The sequence below is a fragment of the Lepisma saccharinum genome, chromosome 17 (assembly GCF_977018435.1).
Source record: "Lepisma saccharinum chromosome 17, izLepSacc3.1, whole genome shotgun sequence".
NCBI classification, from domain to species: domain Eukaryota; kingdom Metazoa; phylum Arthropoda; class Insecta; order Zygentoma; family Lepismatidae; genus Lepisma; species Lepisma saccharinum.
The window spans coordinates 14,174,551-14,188,417 of NC_139245.1; the positions used below are offsets into that span (position 1 = coordinate 14,174,551).

Genomic DNA, 13,867 nt, shown 5'->3' on the forward strand with positions numbered 1-13,867 from the left:
TAAATTCTCTAGTTATTTCCTTTTCTGCCTCTTTAAGCTAATCGCGACGATGATAGTTGTCGGGATATAGAAATACTCAGGTTGCTATAGGCAATAAGATCATTGTTGAATCCACCACTGTGCTTAAGAGTTAATGTTTATCTTGTGGAGTGAAAATTGTAACGAGAGATTCTTGGTGATGAATCAAGAGGTGACTAAGGATGAATGATGATTACGACACCTATGCTCACCTGGGCTCAAACATAGCGCCGCAGGTGCAGAGATCATTAAGGAGCTTTCAGACCGCCAGTCTGGCCGACACGCAAGCGACAAGCAACGCGTGTACCTTGTCGTGTCTCTTCCGTTCGAAAAGTTGCATTGATTACCAAGGGTTCGCTTCCCAGCGACACACGTCGCTTCGGTCTGAAATCACCCCTCAACACTCAATGCACTACAAAGGCTCTAGTGACGTCACTGGCTGTCGAGACTTATTGAATATGAAGGAAGAACACTTCACTATTCAGCGTTTTCCCTCTACGGCTGCAGTTGAGCTAAACTGTCGCAAGATTTGAAACTTTTTGACAATAACCACAGTAAGACAACATTCATTGTGCCCTCGGTTGATTACTTAAAATCGACACTCTTTAAAAATTTATCCTAATACAAACATACACAAAATAGAAATATACTCACGTCGTTCGCACGCCTTGACCAGAGATATATCGTTCAGAGCAACGTTGTGCAAATGAGACAGGAGTGGTTTTATAGGAAGGATCTCCAGTGCAAATACAGATTAGATAGCACATGTCCTTGGACACCACAAATATTCCTCTTCTTTAAGCCATGTAATGAGACGCGGTGATCTAGCTCAGTGGTTTCCAACTTCAAGAGGTCCGAGGGCCAAAATTATATCCAGCAGTTGATTGGCGGGCCGCATTTTTTTTTGGGGGGGGGGGAATTAAAAATTACAAAGATTGTAAGTACTGAACAGAAAATTGAGGCCGATATGCTTCTTTCATTAAAGTTGGAATGTCCACTTCAATTTCTGTATTTGAAAGTCTCAGAAGGTGAAGCAGTGAAGAATCTGCCAGTCGGCTTCTGTAGCGGTTCTTGATGAACTTCATTGAAACAAAAAAAAAAAAAAAAACACTTTCACACGTGTATGTACTGCCGAACATCGATGTCATTATTTGCCCAAAACTGCGAAGGTTTGGAAAGCGTTCCTTTGAAAGGTATTCGAAAAACTCGGGCCCCTTTTCTTGCCTAGTTTGAAGGAAATCACTTTGCAAATCACACAATTCAAGTAGGAGAGAAAAGCTTCTTGTTCTTCGATATTAACGCCAAGAGGATTGCTAAATAGCTGGATGCTGCTTTTAAGTTCTTCAAAATCTTTAAATCTGGAGTCAAACTCGTCCATTATTTCTTTAATATTTGCACTGAATTCAGAAAAGTCCAATGTTTCTTCATCTTCTGCTAGCCGCCAACAGCTTGGAAAATGGACCAGGTTATTCCTCTCCAAAGTAACGTTGAAAATCATCAGTTTATTACGATTCCCTGCAATTCCGCATAGCGAAGAGGTGGGAAGCGGGCAAGTTCATTCCGCATAGCGAAGGGGTTGAATGCATGGTGTGAAGAGAACGTTACGTCACTTTAGATTCTTCTGATGATCATTATTGACTGCAAAATCAATTCTACCTGTGATATTGTCTTTCTTCACAGAGCTTCCGTTCATTTAACAGCAAAAATAGAACGTATTTTAATAAAATTACATGAAATTAATGTATTTTGCAAACAGGCTTTGCGGGCCGCAAAAAAAGGCATCGCGGGCCGCCAGTTGGAAACCCCTGATCTAGCTGGTAGGGTGTCTGGAGTGACCGATCTAGGGTCGGAATTTTCCCCTCATAAAGCGGCTCTGGGGTTCACCCAGCCTCAAAATAATGAGTGCATAGGGGCAACTCTGGTAGGTAAAGGTGGCCGGGCCGTGTGGTGTTGATCACATCACCTCCAAATGGCAGACATCGAGAATGTGTAAAGCCGTACCCCCACATCCGTAAATGCGACTTCATGGTAGGATGCTATATGCACGGCGGCAGGGGACAAAAACCATTAGGGATAAAAAATGAGAGCAGAAATAAAGATAATAGAAAGAGCGAGAGGTAGAGAAAGAAAGAAGCAGAGAGAATGAGAATGATAATGGTATACAAAAGGATAGAAAGAAGGAAGAGAGATACAGTAAGATGGAAAGAGGATACAATAGAAAAATAGAAAAGCGAGAGGAAAATATAGCAGTCAGAGAGCAGCAGGGAGAAAGACAAAGACAGTATGGTAGAAAGAAAAAGGCAGAGAGAAAGATAGAGAATCAGTATGGTAGAAGAAAGACTCAGAGAAAATCAGTAAGGTAGAAGAAAGACGCAGAGAGGATCAGTAAGGTAGAAGAAAGACGCAGAGAGGATCAGTAAGGTAGAAGAAAGACGCAGAGAGGATCAGTAAGGTAGAAGAAAGAGGCAGAGAGGATCAGTAAGGTAGAGGAAAGAGGCAGAGAGGATCAGTAAGGTAGAAGAAAGAGGCAGAGAGGATCAGTAAGGTAGAAGAAAGAGGCAGAGAGGATCAGTAAGGTAGAAGAAAGATGCAGAGAGGATCAGTAAGGTAGAAGAAAGATGCAGAGAGGATCAGTAAGGTAGAAGAAAGAGGCAGAGAGGATCAGTAAGGTAGAGGAAAGAGGCAGAGAGGATCAGTAAGGTAGAGGAAAGAGGCAGAGAGGATCAGTAAGGTAGAAGAAAGAGGCAGAGAGGATCAGTAAGGTAGAAGAAAGAGGCAGAGAGAGGATCAGTAAGGTAGAAGAAGGAGGCAGAGAGAGGATCAGTAAGGTAGAAGAAAGAGGCAGAGAGAGGATCAGTAAGGTAGAAGAAAGAGGCAGAGAGAGGATCAGTAAGGTAGAAGAAAGAGGCAGAGAGAGGATCAGTAAGGTAGAGGAAAGAGGCAGAGAGAGGATCAGTAAGGTAGAAGAAAGAGGCAGAGAGAGGATCAGTAAGGTAGAGGAAAGAGGCAGAGAGAGGATCAGTAAGGTAGAGGAAAGAGGCAGAGAGAGGATCAGTAAGGTAGAGGAAAGACGCAGAGAGAGAATCAGTAAGGTAGAGGAAAGACGCAGAGAGAGAATCAGTAAGGTAGAGGAAAGACGCAGAGAGAGAATCAGTAAGGTAGAGGAAAGACGCAGAGAGGATCAGTAAGGTAGAGGAAAGAGGCAGAGAGGATCAGTAAGGTAGAGGAAAGAGGCAGAGAGGATCAGTAAGGTAGAGGAAAGAGGCAGAGAGGATCAGTAAGGTAGAGGAAAGAGGCAGAGAGGATCAGTAAGGTAGAGGAAAGGGGCAGAGAGAGGATCAGTAAGGTAGAGGAAAGAGGCAGAGAGAGGATCAGTAAGGTAGAGGAAAGAGGCAGAGAGGATCAGTAAGGTAGAGGAAAGAGGCAGAGAGGATCAGTAAGGTAGAAGAAAGAGGCAGAGAGAGGATCAGTAAGGTAGAAGAAAGAGGCAGAGAGAGGATCAGTAAGGTAGAAGAAAGAGGCAGAGAGAGGATCAGTAAGGTAGAAGAAAGAGGCAGAGAGAGGATCAGTAAGGTAGAAGAAAGAGGCAGAGAGAGGATCAGTAAGGTAGAAGAAAGAGGCAGAGAGAGGATCAGTAAGGTAGAGGAAAGAGGCAGAGAGAGGATCAGTAAGGTAGAAGAAAGAGGCAGAGAGAGGATCAGTAAGGTAGAGGAAAGAGGCAGAGAGAGGATCAGTAAGGTAGAGGAAAGACGCAGAGAGAGGATCAGTAAGGTAGAGGAAAGACGCAGAGAGAGGATCAGTAAGGTAGAGGAAAGACGCAGAGAGAGGATCAGTAAGGTAGAGGAAAGACGCAGAGAGGATCAGTAAGGTAGAGGAAAGACGCAGAGAGGATCAGTAAGGTAGAGGAAAGGGGCAGAGAGGATCAGTAAGGTAGAGGAAAGGGGCAGAGAGGATCAGTAAGGTAGAGGAAAGGGGCAGAGAGGATCAGTAAGGTAGAGGAAAGGGGCAGAGAGGATCAGTAAGGTAGAAGAAAGGGGCAGAGATGAGCAGTAAGGTAGAAGAAAGGGGCAGAGATGACCAGTAAGGTAGAAGAAAGGGGCAGAGAGGATCAGTAAGGTGGGAAGAAAGGGGCAGAGAGGATCAGAAAGAAAGGGACAGAGAGAGTCAGTAAGGTAGAAAGGTAGAAAGAAAGGGACAGAGTCAGTAAGACAGAGAGAAAGATAGAGAATCAAACACAAGAGGATAATACCGAGCTACGAGTATCACTATGCACTACAGTCTTGGGTAACCTTACCCAAAAATCAGCTTATGTCTCTTTTATCCTAAAAAGAGAGCAAGATGGTTGAGAGAGAATCGTAGTCACGATGACCACCTATTTTAGAGCCTATCTGATAATATGTCCACCCTTGAACTTAGACGAATGAAATTCTCTGTTCTCCCCGATGGTGCAGTGGTAGGGTCTTCGCCTTGTAATCAAGGGGTCCCGGATTCGATACCCGGTGCGGGCACATAGTGGTTCGGATCCCACTTTAAACTGTAGGTTCAGTCCCGATTAGCCTTTCTGTACATAAGTGGACTTAAAACAAAAACTCAAACGAATGAAACTCTTGTGAGACGCACAGAAGATTCAGAGAAAGTTCACTGAGGTTGACGAAGCTACTCAACATTGTGGACATTCGTGATCTTCACAAACAGCTTCGGAGCGTGGTTATGCAATTCAAATAACATACAGAACTGTAAACAAGAACGGAATATGTTTGTCGCCGCTGTTCACATTCACGGATCATTGCTATGAGAAAAAATGTTTGATTCCTCCCTAAAAAACTGTTTCTTATCTAACGACTAATTTGAAGTCTTTCGCTTATCTCAGAGATGCAACCTTGCTTTCGTTGAGGTTCAAATAGCAGACAAATATAGCTTATCTGTGCATATATTTGTCCGTTACATAATTCTGTTACCGCCACTTCTCTCGCAGTAGGGCGCGAATTTGTGCTGTCCTGTTTCTATGATGAAACCAGATGAAAGATACGGTGGTATATGTAAGGCAGGAAATTAACGTTTTCATTACTTATTGCACATTACTCGCATGTCATACGTGAAGGCCCGCTGGTATAAATGGGGAATATGTACATAAGTTTTCAGATAATTGTTTGAACTTAAATATCAACATTCACAGCTACCATTATCAGAGTAGCTCATCTGTTAATATTCTAGCCTTCCCGATGGTACAGTGGTAGCGTCGCCGCCTTGTAATCAAGGGCTTCCGTGTTCGATACCCGGTGGAGGCACATGGTGGTTCTGATACCACTTTAAGCTGTAGATCCAGTCCCGATTAGCCTTATTGTGCATAGATTGGACTTAAAAACACCAACTCAATAAGTCAATTTTTTTTAGCTCTTAAGTGCGTGCCAAGAAGGGGTTTCGGGGGTTTAACCCCCCTAAATATGAGTGATATAGTACTAAAAATTGAATTAGTTTTCTTTGTCCACTTCTATCGTAATCATAATATTTAAAATCTCAAGTCTCTCATTCTATTACCAAGAGATGGAGTAGAATAGTGTAAATAACTGACATAATGATTTCTTTTTCTATTTTACATTTCAAGCTTCTAAAATAATTTAAATCTCGTAGCTCGAAAAAGTACACAAGCTTTCGTGCAAAGTAAATGAAAGCTAATCAGTTTTGTACTACATGTAGCGGGGGAAATCTCATCACACATCTTTTTCAAATCTTAACAGACAGTGGCGGCAATTAGAGCTGGCATGGGGAGTAATTTGCTCCCCAATTTTTGCCCCCGCAGTATGGTCTTTTAAATGGCAAGTCTTGTTTACCAAGAGAAAGTAAACTGTCCTTGCACATCCAGTTTTGTCACTCATTGGCCGCTACTGTTTACGGGTTGTCTGGATCCTTAAATTTGGCACTGGGTTCGGGAAGAAAGTCTACAGCGATTCCGATTTCGGGAAATCATTTTCTGATTTTCAATATCCTGAATTGAATATCACTTTAGTGAGAAAAAACATTAGAGTTCAAGATTTATTTTCGAAATATTTGAGGTGTATTTTATTTCATGTCAGGTGAACAATAATTTAATAATAAAGTACATGAGAAACAAAAAAAAACACATTCTTAACCTTACCCGAAGTTAAGCCTTTGATAATGACACTTGCAGCATTTTCGAAAGTAGTTAATTACTTATTCTGTGCTATCCAACGTTCTATTTTAAAGTTAATACGAATCACTCCTGTAGCACTGGCCTAAGATGCGTATTAAATATTATAAAGCAGATAGAAGGAAAAATTCTAATCCTAACCGAACCCATTCTCACGATTTTCATTTAAATTTATTCTATTAACATAGAATTCCCCACTATCCTGGAAATATGCGGTAATTATTTCTACTGGGAATTAAATTGATTCCTGTATTAAATTGCTTAACGAACATGAACAATTTGTTTGCCCAGAAAAGGATAAATAATACTCATAAAAAATCATCTACATGCAAATACATGTCTCGTAGTTGTTTTGATCTTGTTTACGACATCGGTGGTAAATGATGTTTACATCTCCGCGTACGTCATTGGAGAAAGATGTTCTCTCCGTCGCCAAGAAACGACGTCGTTCATGCTTTCGAAGATGGCGTTGCACATAATGGCTTTTTCAGTGGCGTATACTGAGTTTAAGGTATGGGCTATCTGAATATGTCACGTGGTCCTAGGCTATGAATAGAAATCAGGTTGCCAACTCATAGGAAATCAGGTTGCCAACTCATAGGAAGTCAGGTTGCCAACTCATAGGAAATCAGGTTGCCAACTCATAGGAAATCAGGTTGCCAACTCATAGGAAATCAGGTTGCCAACTCATAGGAAGTCAGGTTGACAACTCATAGGAAGTCAGGTTGACAACTCACAAGTATTCAGGTTGCCAACTCCAGAATCTCCATCATCTCACTGATATGAATAATGTTATTTACACTTTCTGATCGATTCTTCTACTGTATTTTATTCTCTAGACTTCAGGCTTCGCAGATAGCCTGCTAGCCTGGAATATACGCTACTGGGCTTTTCTCTGTAGCATTTAAAGTAACAACACTGCTATGATCATAATCAAATACTAAACTTTACTACTTAAACATGAGTTTGACAGAGCGTGTGTTAAGTGGTCTACTTTCTACCGGTGGCACAAGTGGTTCGGTTTCCATTTTAAACTGTAGGTCCAGTCCCGATTAGCCTTACTGTGCATAAAGTGAACTTAAAACACCAAATCAACCAATCATCTTATGTTCACTCATCGTCGCGGGTAGACAAGAGTGCCAGAAAAGCAAAAGTTGTGATTTTTCAAATCGTACACTTCGCAACATCTTATTTGACCGCCTCGAAAGAATTCTAAGTCCCAAAGTCGTAAACTTAGCAACATTGCTCTTCAGCTCCAGGTGAGAGTAGCCAACTTTGAGTAAGTCCTTCCACTAGACGAAAAACGCTGCAGTGATAGGTTTTCAATTTAACACTTTCCATGAAGTTAGAAACTATAAACCACTATTATAATACACAATCAAACAGAAATAATAAATTGGAAAAAAGAACCTTGAAGGAGACTTACGATTCTGCTTGCTCGACTTGAAATTTGGGTGGTTTGATACACTGAATAGAGTTTTTCTCCACCTGGAGGAAATTGCCATCAAGTTTGCGCAAAAAGAAGCAAATTTGTGAGGAGTTTGTGACATTTTATTTACAATACCTTGCATAATATCGAAAAGTTCTCAAAAACATATATTTTACACGACTTGTCAAAAAAATGGGCTTGAAACACAGGAAGGTGGGAGTCTTCATAAACGTCAACATGTTTTTAAGGGTATAACGTCATTAAGTTAACGTAGAGCAGTTGGTTAGTCGCTGCTATCCTTATTTTTCATTAAGCGTGAAAGGTCGCGGGTTCAAATCCCACCCTCTCCTTTTTATTTTTTTAATTTATTTTTTGTTTGCTGAACAGATACCGTTGATATTAGAATATTTAAAAAATGAATCCGATGCACACTTGAGGGACGTCCCTTCTGCGCATATTTCCCCTTAGAAGTTGGAGATTTCCAGGATTTAAAGTTTAAACTTTTCTTTATAGTTATTGTTCATATGTTGTGTTAACACACACATCATGATTAATTCACAAATCACATATATATATTCAGGATGCAAAATGTAATGTTATTTAAGATATGTATTGTTTGTTCTTTACTGACACCTAAAATACTGATTATTTTATTTCGATATACATACTAAAATAAACATACACAGTTACATTGATGTAGTGCATTACTGTAACGCAGGAGAGCGTTTAATGAGTTCGAATTGCTAAGATTGCTAATTTTATGTCCGTTCCTTCGTAATGACTGTTGTCAATCCCCTCACCACCATCTTACCATGCGTCTAAAACTAATAGTAAATCGCTAATTAACATAAATAAATTGTTATTACGACGAAGGCCGATTCAATAAGAAACTACTAATAAGTATTTATTATAGGCAGTGACAAACAAAAAAATTCAAAACCTCATAATGATCGTTCATTCCTCACTGCTTTGTATCTAAAATGTTTGTCTTCTTTGAACAGAAAGTACGAGTATCAGATACAGTAGCGTACGCAGGATTTCGTCAAGGGGGGGGGTTATTTCTAAAACTTTCTCCAAATTCACATTACCTTTGATTTATTATACTTTAATTAAATAATAATAATCACAATTAATTAATTAGCTGAATTACTACTAATGCTACTACTAATACCACTACTACTATTATGTAGTAGAGATCTACATAAATATACCATTTATGAAAACAATAGAAATAAATTACTTTCTAATCATTCGATTTTTATCAAATCCTGGGAGCATTTTTTTGTTTTTGTTTTTGTTTTTTGTCTGGTCAACGAGGTGAGACATTTCAAGGTGAAGAAAATCCATAAAACACGAAAATACATTAAAATAAATTGAAATAATTAAAGTATGGAACTCATCCAAGAAGCTGCGGTGGTCTGGTCGGTAGAGCATCTGACAATCACGCGGGAGATCCGGATTCGATTCCCGAAATTGGTTGGAATTTTTCCGGCTTCTTCCCCGCATAAATGTCCCCGATAATTCACATCTGGATTGTCTCCCTGTTCTTGCCAACAAAACATTTTACAATAGTTAAGCTTATTGTCGTTTGAATAATTGTCTAGTGAACAAGGTGAGACATTTTAAAGAGAGACATTCAAACGAGCTGTGGTAAACAATATAATGGGAAGGCGAATTGCTGACTGTATTCTTGTCCGCCTAGCCTTTGTCTATGCATTAGCCTCTAACAACGAACCAAGAACTTTCTTTAGTTAATTCTCATTGTTCACACACAAAAAAAAGACATGTTCGTTGAACACTGGCGTACGTAGAGGCATGGCCGATGGTTAGAGGCACATACTTTTGGTAAATAAAAAAGAAAAATTTCAGTACAAAAACAGAGTCAATTTCGGGTTCACAAGCTGTAAATAAAATGAAATTTCGCTGTTATAGCGGTGAAAAAGCGGTATATAAAATTACATTTTGGTTTTAAAAATGTGAATATAATCCCAATTTGATTTAAAAACTGTACTATTACACAAAATAAACATATCCCTTCTAATAGCACATTAAATCATTATCAGAATATTACGTTTATTCCTGTATAGAGGAGTCCATTTTTGCTTTTCAAATATTTACAGCACAATTAATCAATTTTCCGTGAATTTCATAACACACAGGATACTTCAGACTTCAGAAAGTGTCGCGTCGGTATATAAACGGTAAATTTCGTGTTTAAGAGTCTATTTTGCATTTCATTTCGCATCATTTCGTGACAAAACAGAGTAGGAAAATGCACCTCACACCTTTCAGAAATCTTAAAAATTAACATTGCAATGTGTTATTTCAAATTTCGTTTTCTTTTTGTCAAAAACAAAATATGCATGCCTCTATCGATGATGCTACAGCCCCTACCAAAATTTTGAGAAAATCAGAATTTTCAAATAAAAATCCGTTAAGAACTTTAAAAAATCAAAATGTGTAAATACGAAATCTCTTTTAAAGTGAATCCCGATTACCATTTTTGTCTTTGAATACAATTTTGATAGACTGAAAAGCTCCAAAAATACGAAATATATTATTATGCATCCTGCCCTCCAAAACGAAGCCATGTGTTATCCACATCCGGCCCCTCCTCCCCCCCAAAAAACTGCGTACGCCAGAGTATTGAACATTGTTGCAACTGAAATACAAAACATTTTATTTCTCTTTTAAATCATAGTTACCCTCACATTTCACTTTCAAGAACTTGTGCTTAATTTCAAGGCATCACTCTGAAAGACTCGTGTGCTTGGAATGCTGTGCTTTTCTCCATGCTACATGGAAATAATAATTCAAATTATTATTATTATTATTATTATTATTAGTGGTAGTAGTAGTAGTAGTAGTAGTATATGTAGTAATAGTATTGTCCCAGATCTTTGACTGTGGTAAATTGGCCATTTAAATTTTTTTCCACAGCATTTTTCATAATATTTCACAAGCTCAAGGGGGGGGGGTTTAAACCCCGTAACCCCCCCCTTGCGTACGCCACTGATCAGATAGTATAACAAACTTTCCGCAATAACTTTGCAATATTCGAAACCACCATTACAGACTTAGCTCTATGTAACTTGATTCTGCGCATTCCACGTGGCATGTCACTTCCTCCTATCATCGAAATAACTTTCTCTTACTATTCCCTTTCCTCTCGTGAAATACAGAGACCAATGTTAACTTCTTAGCACGGTGGATAAAATACCTCTTCTCCAGGTAGCTCATGTTAAAATTTGCTACCAGTTTTAAGATACCAATTCACACATAATGTCATATCTATAATTTCCTCATGGCAATTTTCATGAGGAAACTAATTCAGATAAAATCGAGAAACGCTGAAAGGGAAAAATTATGAACATGTCTATTGGCGATTTGTCATATTTTGTAAATTGTGTAAAAATTCCGTGTTTTGAACAAGAAATCGTTTAGTTACGAAGTATTTTGTTGTTTGTTTCAAGTAGGAACTGGAGAACGAAAAAGAGTCATTTGAACTAGACCCCGTTTGACAAGAAACTTCAGCTTTTTTCCAAAGACTGTATGAAAAGAGAGAGGAACGTATGAAATATAAAATATGTGTGAAATTAAAACAATGGAAACCTTGAAAGATAATACTAACGAACTTCAAACTATGAAAAACATATTTTGGTGGTGGAAAACTCAGTCATTTTCGAAATATGAACTGGATGTTTTTCTTTATTATGAAGTGGAGATATGTGACGATACGATCCCTCAGCAAGAAAATATTTACGTAAGCTACCTCCAACTTTTTCAATGGTCATAATTACTAATTAGGGTCCGGAAGTTGATGAAAAATCAACTTTTTTCTGACCCTTAAAAACAATGCTAAACCTGATATCATGTTCGTTTCTCTTCAGTTAGAGTCGGAAAACACTTTTACATTTTTTTTTCATTTTTCGGCGTTTTTTGGCTTTTAGTTTATTTATCAGTATTTTTAAGTTACTTATTTTTGAGGTTTATTTTTCTCCTCCCCTGTTGTTTCGTGCATTTTAAAAGAATTTACTAGTAAAACTTACATATTTAGATTTCTTGACATGATCCTTTTAGCAAATTCACCATGAATCGAAAATACGGTCAATTGAAAAGCACAATATCATTCTTAACTGAAATGTTTGGCAATGGATTAAAATACTTTGTGTTAAGATCTACTTTGACGTTCTTTTTCTGGACACTATTATCACTTTAATTTGGAGTTTTAAAGTAAAATTAGTCACAATGTTAAATGCAATTACACTCTGGTATACGCGAAGCAGAACTGTATTTTCGGATGCTGGCAGACTACAGTATCATAGAAGGCCCACTCTGAAAGGAGATGAATTGGTTGATTTGGTGTTTAAAGTCAACTTTATGCATAGTAAGGCTAATCGGGACTGGACCTACAGTTTAAAGTGGGATCCGAACCGAGTGCATAAAATAACGTGAACCGTGTGGGGTAGGGGGATCGTTTGCTTATGGCATAGAAGATCATGGGTTCTAACCTACTTCTTTGCAAAATCTTTTTCGGGAAGTAAACGGCTTTGGACGAGAATGCTTATCTACGTTTCTTGGATATTTCCGTTGATATTTATGCGATTTATGTCCAGCATTTCCGGATGCAGAAAGTTGAAATGTAAGTTCATAATATGCAGTAGCGTACGCAGGATTTCATCAAGGGGGGGGGGGGTTATATCTAAAACTTTCTCCAAATTCACATTACCATTGTTTTATTATACTTTAATTAAATAATAATTCTAATAATTAATTAATATTACTTATAATTAATTAATTAGTTGAATTACTACTAATAATACTACTAATACCACTACTACTATTATATTATATATATTATATAAATATAGTATTTATGAAAGCAATAAAACGAAATTAAAAAAAAAATAATAATCCGTCGCGCAACAGCCCATGAAGGGCCTAGGCGTACCTACCGACTGCCGGTCTCCCTCCCACGCTTTCATTCGTCACCTCTAAGCGTGGAGATCTTCAACCGGTATTGGAATAGTCGGGGGGTCGGCCCGACGTATCCCCAGCCGTTATAGTAGGTCTCCGTGACCGGATTACGCTCACTCACTCGGAGCTCCCCAATTTCCTCACGATGGTGGGTTGCCACCGGCCCTATACGTAGGCCGAATAAATTCCGACCAGAGCCGGATAATAAAACGAAATTAATTTCTAGTAATTCGATTTTTAACAAATTCTAGAGCATTTTTTCTTTCTTACGAAATAATTGTCTACTCAACGAGATGAGACATTTTAAGTGTGAAGAAAATCCGTAAAAACAAGAAAATATATTAAAATAAATTGAAATAATCAAAGTACGGAACTCATCCAAGAAGCTGCGGGGGTCTGGTCAGTAGGGCATCTGACAACCATCCGGGAGATCCGGATTCGATTCCCGGAATTGGTTGGAATTTTTCCGGCTTTGTCGCCGCATAAATATCCTCGATAATTCACATCTGGATTGTCTCACTGTTGTTACCAACAAAACATTTTACAATAGTTAAGCTTTATTGTCGTTTGAATTCAGAAATTCAAACGTGCCGCGGGAAGGCGGACTGGTGACTGAGTTATTCTTGTCGGCCTAGCCTTTGTCTATACATTAGGCGCTTTCAACGAACCAAGAACTTTCTTTAGTTAATGCTCATTGTTCACACAAAAAAATACATGATCATTGAACATTGTTGCAGCCGAGATACAAAACAACTTTTTTTGCTCTTTAAAATCATAGTTGCCCTTATATATTATTTTCAAGAATTCGTGTTTATTTTCAAGGCATTCATTCTTAAAGGCGCTTGTATGGAATGCTGTGTCTTTCTCCGTGCTGCATGGGAATAATAATTCAAATTATTATTATTATTTATTATTATTATTATTATTATTATTATTAGTAGTAGTAGTAGTAGTAGTAGTACTGTCGCAGGTCCTTGACAGTGATAAATTGGTCATTATTATTTTTTCCACAGCATTTTTCATAATATTTCAAAAGCTCAAGGGGGGGTTTAAACCCCGTAACCCCCCCCTTGAGTACGCCACTGATAATATGAGTTAACTTATAACAGCTGAATGAAAGGAAAAGTATTTCCTAAAATCCTGCCAATCACTGAAAGATTAAAAACATTAGTAGAAGCATTATTTGAGGCATGCACAGTGACGACGATTATAAAGTGTGGAGGGGCAGATGACCCAGCACTATGCTTTACATTATCTACCAAGGGAAAAGAACT

At 38.5% G+C, this 13,867-nt stretch overlaps 2 protein-coding genes across 2 annotated transcripts in view; one reads left to right on the plus strand and one right to left on the minus strand.

Moving 5' to 3' along the window:
* Positions 1–744, minus strand: part of LOC146001535 (queuosine 5'-phosphate N-glycosylase/hydrolase) — a 100,406-nt gene extending 99,662 nt beyond the window's left edge. The window contains exon 1 of the mRNA XM_083138963.1: positions 673–744. The gene's annotated coding sequence lies outside the window, so the exon portion shown is untranslated. The remainder of the gene's footprint in view (positions 1–672) is intronic.
* Positions 1–13,867, plus strand: part of CAH1 (carbonic anhydrase 1) — a 269,527-nt gene that overhangs the window by 14,372 nt on the left and 241,288 nt on the right. The window lies entirely within an intron of this gene.